At 39.6% G+C, this 9672-nt stretch overlaps 1 long non-coding RNA gene across 1 annotated transcript; it reads left to right on the forward strand.

The window, feature by feature from the left end:
* The first annotated feature begins 1791 nt into the window (after positions 1-1791).
* LOC135566599 (uncharacterized) lies at positions 1792-2603 on the forward strand. Its single transcript, XR_010462134.1, has 2 exons — positions 1792-1854; positions 2058-2603. It is a non-coding gene; the product is annotated as an uncharacterized LOC135566599 (long non-coding RNA).
* The last annotated feature ends 7069 nt before the right edge of the window (positions 2604-9672 follow it).

The raw sequence follows: 9672 nt of genomic DNA on the forward strand, positions 1-9672 counted from the left end.
AGCCGGTGTAGGCAGCCTACGAGTGCAGTGTCAGTGTGAAAGTGTGGTTTAGACACAGCTCCAGAAACTTACGAACTTCCCTGTAAAAAGGTATATAAAGAGAACAGAGATCATAAGAGAGGCATGATCCTCACTGACATATGAGACAGACTTCATATGGAGGATCATCATAGGTAAATTTACTATTGCACTAAAAAGCTTTTTGTTAGGACTAGAACAATATTTGAGAACTGGATATTCTTTGCCGGAGTACTTATTGGATCACTATCTGCTTGGTTGAACTTTGTGAACCCGAAACTGAGTCTCCGAAACACAGGGGTCTAGACACCTCTTGATCACAGACAAAGCAGCATTCACACAGTGAGACACCAGGTCCAGAAGTGATTAGCAATAAAGGAAACAGCCAAATACCAGTTACAATATATTGAGTCTATACACAGAGTTGGAAGTGTATTAAGATATTGGAATTACGAATTGGCCATTACGAATAAATAGAAGGGTTGGTAGGGCCGCACGGCTAGGCCCTTGTTACACAGAAGTAACTAAAATCCTAAAGTACTCTGCCCAGCCAGAGGACGGGGTAGAGGCTTTTTGCTGGCAAAAGTCAGCACCGTGACAATAGCATACAAACAATTGATAACGGCAGTTGTGTTACTCCTTTCTGCTGTTAGTATTGTTACTGATGCTCAAGCTAGCCTCTGTTCTCTTCATATCTCCATACAGCTGTGCCCTTGAAAGACATGAAAAGAACAAGATGGACCAGAAACCGGTCACTCTCAGACAGGCCTTAGTCACATGGCCAAAGACAAAGGAAAAACACTGGCTTCTTACATGACAGAAGCAGACAGTGGAAATGTACAGGTTTAAGGCTTATACAGCGCATGTGCATAATAGTTTGCAATTTTCCCCATCATATTCCTCCCTTTGAGACTAATTTCAACCTAATACAAAAGTAAGCATGTAAGTAATAAACTTCAACCAAGCAAAATATAAAAGCATTGTAGGCTCTCTACACCAACCAGTACATTATCTTTGTAAATGGCTTCCGTTGAGCCACTGAGTTTTTTTCCTTCATGGTGCAAAACATTTAAGGGACTCATTTAAACAGTTACACAGGAGTACATTCCTTGGCTGTACAAAGAGGACAATCGTCACGTTGACCCTGTCCACACTTCCAGAGTTCAGCATAGACCTACTGCTTCTAGAAACGGGAGGCTATTGTTTGCTAACACCGTCCTGAGCCTGACGTTGGCTCGAGCTGGAGCGGGTGTTACTTATGTCCACCGTGAGACTATGCTGGTGTTTTATACTTCAGTTGCACCAGGCCACTTCTCCCGGGGCCCATACAACAGCAGCAATGAGAAGTCTGACCACGAAAGCAGCAAACATGATGCGTAGAGTCTGGTCTTGGTCCTCCCATGGCCACTGGGGTCGCCTATGACGATCCATCAGCTGGTACATCTTTGTCTGGACTGTGGAGCACCATCCTGCAGTAGTTGGCGTGAACCCACGTAGACCTCTGCCACCTTCACCTCTGTCTGGGTCGTCAGGAGCACCTGGAATAGACCAGTGTTGGTGCAAAGTCTTACTGCAATCTTGTATTATGCCCCAGTTATTTCTTAGCTGATTATGGCCCACTTCTCAAATGAGGTCTGATATGTATACTGATCCATATATAAAGACTGGATTAGATATGTCTTAACAAGTGTCATTCTGTTTTTAGGACAAAGAAGATTGTACATTTTTCCTGATTAGAGGTTTTGAAAGCATTATTTGACCAGGAAATGACCAGAGAGGGTCGCCTCTGCTGGCCGAGACGCCACCAGAACTGGACTGTCAGAGAGTGCTGTGGAGGTGAGGGTCACTAATGTTCTGTTTTTTATTCTGTGAACATAAGAAAGGGTTATCTCTTTTTGCAATATCTCGCTGGGTTCTGGGCAAAAATTTAGCTTAGAAATACGTAGGAAACTTCCTATGGCCTTACTGATGATTCACCTTTTAGATAAGACATTCATTGAACGCATCCTAATCTTCTGCTTCCTTGGGTGGTTCGGCAGGGTCATGTCTCAAAGCATCCCATCACTCTACAAATCAAGAACCATCCATAAATCCAGACAATTTGACTAAGACACACCCACGATACGACCAGTACCAACTGCTGCTGTCAGGTCAACGGTTCAAACCCCCACTGTAGAACAAACAAGGCACACAAGTCGCTGATATCAACGAGCATCAGGTTCCTAAATACAAGAAGACTAAACTGTAACCCACCACCTATTTGTCTGTATGTCCTTGTGAAGTATGTCCTGTGATATCTATGTTGTATTTAAGTGAAGTGTTCAATGTTCTGTGATGTTGCATGTGTGCCATTATTCCCAAACAAATGCTGCTATGTAACAATGAAGTATTCATTCATCCATTGTTGTCGGGATATTGGGATTCCCTAACCTGGTCCCAATGCACTCCCTACCCCTTCCCCTTGGATAGCTATCAGAGGGTTATGACTTAAAATTCTTTCTTTTTTTTAATAACATGCAAATCCTGGATTCTATCCTCTCTTGTTGTGATAATAAATGTTGATTCTTATGTTATTTAAAACTTTTCCAGTAGCAATTTGTTTTTTTGCCTCTTGTTTCATATTGCCTGGTAAAACCCAGATTCAAAACACCCCTCACTTCCCTTCTGGTTGTGTCACAATACAGATAATTCATAGTATATACACATGATGACATACTGCACTATACATGATGACATACTGCACTATACATGATGACATACTGCACTATACATGATGACATACTACACTATACATGATGCCATACTACACTAAGGGCTCCTTTTTCAATCATCTGCAAGATAAAAAGTGGAGTTGGTGGAGCAATATTTTTGTTTTCACTCTTTTAATAAAGTATGTGCAATTAATAAAGTATGTGCAATTACTTTGATTTGAAAATGTAGGGGGTTCAAACTTTAGAGTACATTATTTACCTTCAGAGGTGAATGTATCAAACCAGTTGCCGCGGATAAAGTGTTGTTTGGTGTACTCTCCCTCAAACAATAGCATGGTATTTTTTTCACTGTAATAGCTAGTGTAATTGGACAGTGCAGTCACATTGTTGTTAATCACGTTTTCTGCCCACATAAGACATGTCTATGTCCAGGGAAATATTCTTGTTACTTACAACGTCATGCTAATCACATTAGCGACGTTAGCTCAACCGTCCCAGTGGAGGGACACGGATCCCGTAGAGGTTTAATTACTATTATTTTTAGAGGAATTATAAGGGTTTCTCTTCAGAACTTTATGGGTCCAACGACAAATTCTAAAGTCTGACTCCATCTGACACATAGTTCTACTTTGTTTCAACAAGTAAAAGTTTTGTTGTTGTAATGCCTTGATAGAATAGATAGATAAAAACAATGGCACTGACATTTGTCATGTTTTCTGTCAGGAGTTATGGGAGGTACACAGGGCAATGGCAGGCATTATCTCCTGCCACAAAAGCTCATTCATAGTGAGGAGGCAGATTGCTACAGGCTGAGGTCAGGGGAGTTGAAGGGGAACCTGAAGGCATTAAAAGTCAAAGATTATTTAAGACTGCTGAAATCAAATGTGAAATATATAGGGTCACAATAGTAAATCGTGACATTTTGAAACTTTTACTTGAAAAAAGTAATGTATTTGATAGTTGGAGTTAGAGTTGAGGTACAGATTTAAGAGAGAGAACAGGCATTTTTCTCAATGAAGATTTGTCTTTTCACCAAATCTTTTCCTATAAGCATTTGTAGATATTGTCTTTAAAAAAAAATCTACATCCGATATCATTTATTTATCTTGCCTATTTCTACATTATTTTTTATTAGTTTACTGAGTTGATCCCCCTGTTTCAGGACAACTTTTTCTGCAATGCGGAACATTTTTAACTTGTAGTGTATTTGATGTTTAATAAGGTTTCTGAAATTTCAGATTTGATTTTCCTTAAGAAAATATATCAACCCCTGACAATGTATTATAATCCACTTAACAATTCACATTTCCTGTTACTGCAGGATTATTTTCCTGCTGTAGCAAACTGACTCAAAGTAAGATCTGTAATAACCTTTAAAACACACTCCTACAGTATGGGAAAACCTGCAGATCTAGGAAAACCTGCAGCTTCACAGTCAAAGATCAAGGGGGTTTGACAAGGCTAGGGTGCAAGGAGTACAAGCCTTATTCAACCAGAAGTATAGTATGTATCATTGTATTTGAAATGTATTGTATATCTGTGATTCAACAATTAAATAACGGTCCTGCACTGCTTTTAAGCAAGCTTAAAAAATGTAACCACTAATATTCACAGACAGAGTTCCTGATACAAGGGCTGACATTTGATTTATTTCAATTAGCTCAAAACTGATAACTAGTAAAACAAATTGTATAGTGTATACCAAAAGTATAGTGTCTAGTTTAGATATATACAGTTTATAAAGCATTATGAACACCTGGGCCCAGATTCACAAAAAGTTTTTAAGCAAAACAAACCATTTCTTTAGAAAAAAACAAGTTCATAAGAACAGCAATTCCTCAACAATATCTTAAGATTCAATGATTTACTTACAAACTTCTCCAATGTCTTCTTACGAATCTTCTTAAGATGTTTGTTGCTTGGCAATCGATTTAGCTAGCTATCTAGCTAGCAATGGTAATCATGTTGGCATATTTCTTAGTGAGATTACTGTTCTTGGGTTTAAAATAATCAATACTGAAACGTTCAGATGAAGTTTGTGTGAATTAAACAGGTTCAATTGCTTTCATTATCTTTTTCTCTCACTGCTCTGAGTTTAAGACAAGGGTTTAACCATCTTGGAATTAAGAACATTTCCAATTAAATTTGATTATGGAAAAATTCAGTTCTCTTAACTTTTTGCTTAAGAAGAAACATAATAAATAGCACAAGAACATTTCCAAGAACCTTTTTGAGGAATAGCAGCTTTACTTAACTTTCTTCTTAAGTCTAAAGTTTAGGAAAAAATGTCAGTTAAGAAGAAATGTCTTCTTAAGAAGGTTCTGTGAATCTGGGCCCTGCCACACTTATTCCATTTAAATCATTTGGAGTCCCAGGAAAAGACAGACTACAAAGCCTGTTGGACACTTATTTCAACTTATTTTATTTAGCCTACTAACAGCCTATTGGAGGAGAGATGCATGTTTACTTTTACTTCAAGGCAACTGGGAACTTGAAAAAAACAAGCTCCGGCTGGGAAAAATCTCAGAATTCCAAGACAGGAACTCGGACCTCTATCTTGAGCTCCGACATGAAGATCACGGATGTCATGATTCAACCTTGTCCCCCCCCCCACCAGTTATCTTGAAAGCTCCATATATCCAGAGAATTCCAGAATTTGATGACAAAATCTTCCCACAAGAAAGACCGCCGTGCCACCTTCCTGTTCAAGAGAGCAACAGCACAACAAGGTGAGTCCAAACATGTATTGTATGCGGCTGCATAAATGATGTAATATGCCAGGGAGATAGTATTACTCTCTCCACTACAGTATACATAAGTGAATGTTGTGAAGTAAGCTGTTAGTAGCCCATGTGCCTCAACCTAATAATTTGGTCCCTTTCCCCCTTATAACTTAGCCTATTGTTCTGACTTAATAGACTAATAGTGAAAACATCAAAACTATGAAATAACACATATGGAATCATATAGTAACTTTAAAAAAGTGTTAAACAAATCTAAATATAATTTGTTTGAGATTCTTCAAAGTAGCCTTGATGACAGCTTTGCACACTCTTGGCATTCTCTCAACCAGCTCCGTGAGGTAGTCACCTGAATGCATTTCAATTCACAGTTGTGCCTTCTTAAAAGTTAATTTGTGGAATTTCTTTCCTTAATGCGTTTGAGGCAATCAGTTGTGTTGTGACAAGGTAGGGGTGGTATACAGAATATAGCCCTATTTGGTAAAAGACCAAGTCCATATTATGGCAAGAACAGCTCAAATAAGCAAACTGAAACGACAGTCCATCGTTACTTTAAGACATGAAGGGTCAATCCAGAAAATTTCAAGAACTTCAAAAGTGTCTTCAAGTGCAGTCACAAAACATCAAGCGCTATGACTTTAAACTGTCTCTCATCAGGACCGCCACAGGAAAGGAAGACCCAGATTTGCCTCTTCTGCAGATGATAAGTTAATTTGAATTACCAGTCTCAGAAATTGCAGCCCAAATACATCCTTCACAGAGTTCAAGTAACAGACATCTCAACATGAATCAGGCCTTCATGGTCGAATTGCTGCAAAGAAACACACTACTAAAGGACACCAATAAGAAGAGACTTGCTTGGGCCAAGAAACACGAGCAAAAGACATTAGACTGGTGGAAAGCTGTCCTTTGGTCTGAGTCCAAATGTGAGATTTTGGTTCCAACCGCCTTGTCTTTGTGAGACGCAGAGTAGGTGAATGGATGATCTCCACATGTGTGGTTCCCACCATGAAACATGGAGTAGGAGGTGTGATGGTGCTTTGCTGGTGACACGGTCAGTGATTTATTTGAATTTAAGGCACACTTAACCAGCATGGCTATCACAGCATTCTGCAGCAATACGCCATCCCATCTGGTTTGTGCTTAGCGGACTATCATTTGTTTTTCATCCGATAATGACCCAACACAACACACCTCCAGGCAGTGTAGGGATATATTACCAAGAAGGAGAATGATGGAGTGCTGCATCAGGTGACCTGGCCTCCACAATCACCCAACCTCAACCCAATTGAGATGGTTTGGGATGAGTTGGGCCGCAGAGGAAGGAAAAGCAGCCAACAAGTGCTCAGTACATGTGGGAACTCCTTCAAGACTGTTGAAAGCATTCCAGGTGAAACTGGTTGAGAGAATACCAAGCATGTGCAAAGCTGTCAAAGCAAAGGGTGGCTACTTTGAAGAATCTAAAATGTTAAATAGATTTTGATTTGTTAAAAACTTTTGGGTTACTACATGATTCCATATATGTAATTTCATAGTTTTGATGTCTTCACTATTATTCCACAATGTAGAAAATAGTCAAAATAAAAAAAATCCCTTTGAATGAGTAGGTGTGTCCAAAACTTTTGACTGGTACTGTATATACATGAGATTGATAGACCAACTACTAGAAATGGGATTGATAGACCCAACTACCAGAAATGGGATTGATAGACCTAACTACTAGAAATTGGATTGATAGACCTAACTACTAGAAATGGGCAGATGTTTTAGTAAGTGGTGTCAGGTGTGGTCATGGGACGTTTCCAAGTGTCCCTCAACCTTCCAAAGTGGCATGTCTGTAAATTATATTTTCCAGTGCTAGCTGTATATTTGAAATCCCTGAATGCTATTTGCTCTGCATAAAATACAATTTCTACCATATCAACCTCAATCAAACATTGTGGTGGTGTTATGGGGCATCCAGGGTACATGTCCTTTCAACCTCTCCAAAGTGTCTGAATGAGGTAATTTGCACTGTTTTTGCCACTGGATGTGCCTAAAAGTTATTGGTCATGATAAAAACAACATTTCTACAACACCAACCTCTTAAACATTGTGATGGGTGGCAGAGGACATACAGAGGATACCCTAGTGTTTTGTCAACCTAGCTATTCGTGGACATTTGATGTTGCCATTTAAGTCACACATCATCAGATAACAAAGGCCAGATTTGTTCCTACCAACCTCGGATTCATTTGATACCCCCCATGTAGCTATTGATCAAAAAGCAGACCAAACTGAATCGTGACTTTGTAAATGTTTGCTGTTTGGTGAAAATGTTGTGTAAAATAATAGGTGGTGATCAATAATGGCAGACAAATAAGATATCCTCGATGATCTGTGGAGGCCCGGCTTCGGTGTATCAAGATATTCCGTGTTTGTTTAGTTTATGCTTTTACAACGATAACCCGGATGTAGGTTGCAGCCGCCTTGAAATGAGGTCATCGGCTCGCTTCCTATATGTTTTTGTATGTCCCATATTTGGAAGATTTGAAAAATTCTATCAATAGCCAAGACACTCATCTTTTCCGCAGACACCTGCTTTTGCAGACGGGGGGCTACTGTTCTCATACCAAACTGAATTGAATAAAAAACAAAATCAAATAGGTCCACAAATATGGGGACTTTTACAATAGCTCTGTGGTCAGGGTCTTGGGTTGATGCATGAAACCCAGTTACTGAGATTTACCAGGATTTACCTCTCAAAATCCTCCTTTCCCGGATAATTAACCCATAAGAAACCGCAGATTATAGTAAATTATTTATATGAACAGCATGGCGGAAATGGAACTGTGAAATGATACGCCCCTGTCTAAATCTGTCTTTCCACGGTGCATTCGCGATGAATCATCAACGAACTGTGAAATGATACGCCCTGTCTAAATTGTCTTCTTCCACGTATCTGCATGATGAATCATCAACGAACTGTGAAATGATACGCCCTGTCTAAATCTGTCTTCTTCACGGTATCTGCATGATGAATCATCAAATTTAACTGTGAAATGATACGCCTGTCTAAACTGTCTTCTCCACGGTATCTGCATGATGAATCATCAAACCTAACTGTGAAATGATACGCCCTGTCTAAATCTGTCGTTTCTCCACGGTATCTGCATGATGAATCATCAAATCTAACTGGGTGAAATGATATGCCCTGTCTAAATCTGTCTTCTTCCACGGTATCTGCATGATGAATCATCACCTAACAGTGAAATGATATGCCCTGTCTAAATCTTTGTCTCTCCACGGTATCTGCATGATGAATCATCAAACGAACAGTGAAATTATATGTGATGTCTAGTCTGTCTTCCACGGTATCTGCATGATGAATCATCAATTTAACAGTGAAATTATATGTGATGTCTAAATCTGTCTTCCACGGTATCTGCCGATGAATCATCAATCTAACAGTGAAATTATATGTGATGTCTAAATTGTCTTCTCCACGGTATCTGCATGGGATGAATCATCACCTAACAGTGAAATTATATGTGATGTCTAAATCTGTCTTCCACGTATCTGCATGATGAATCATCAACTAACAGTGAAATTATATGTGATGTCTAAATCTGTCTTTCCACGGTATCTTATGATGAATCATCAACGCTGTTGATAATGGGATATGATAAAGGGAGTGAGTCACAAGGATCATGCAGACAAGGTGGTAGATTGCACGATGTTTACAGGTTTTATTTTTCTAGAGTGAGATATCTGGTAAGAAAGATATATGGGTCTCCTTCTGTTAGCTCATCAGAGACTAGCAAAAAGACACTAGCTAACAATGGGTACAAGCTTCCATATACAGAACAGAAAGTAGGTTGATATTCCAGAGATCGGATCTTCGATTGGATCAGGCTGGGGTGTAGTCATCTGGCATTGGCTTGTTGTCTGTCCGTCATCGAGAATCCTGCCATGCCTGTTCTTGTCGTCACACCCTGTTCAGCTGAAAAGGGAGATCTGGTGTGTGCGCTTACCTTCAGTCACACAATGCCCTGATGGAGAGATTATGTTAGTTTGTCTCTAAGTCTAGGCTTTCTGCCAATCTGTGGGTGTCTTATCTGGGTGTCCTCGGTAGCTTGTGTGTACTGTATGTGCGCTGGGCCCTGTCTTCTGGGGTCAGTGTGTAAGAGCGTATGCGTCCTTATCTTCAGGGAGTTGTATTT

This window comes from Oncorhynchus nerka, unplaced genomic scaffold (genome assembly GCF_034236695.1).
Source record: "Oncorhynchus nerka isolate Pitt River unplaced genomic scaffold, Oner_Uvic_2.0 unplaced_scaffold_4043, whole genome shotgun sequence".
Classification (NCBI taxonomy): domain Eukaryota; kingdom Metazoa; phylum Chordata; class Actinopteri; order Salmoniformes; family Salmonidae; genus Oncorhynchus; species Oncorhynchus nerka.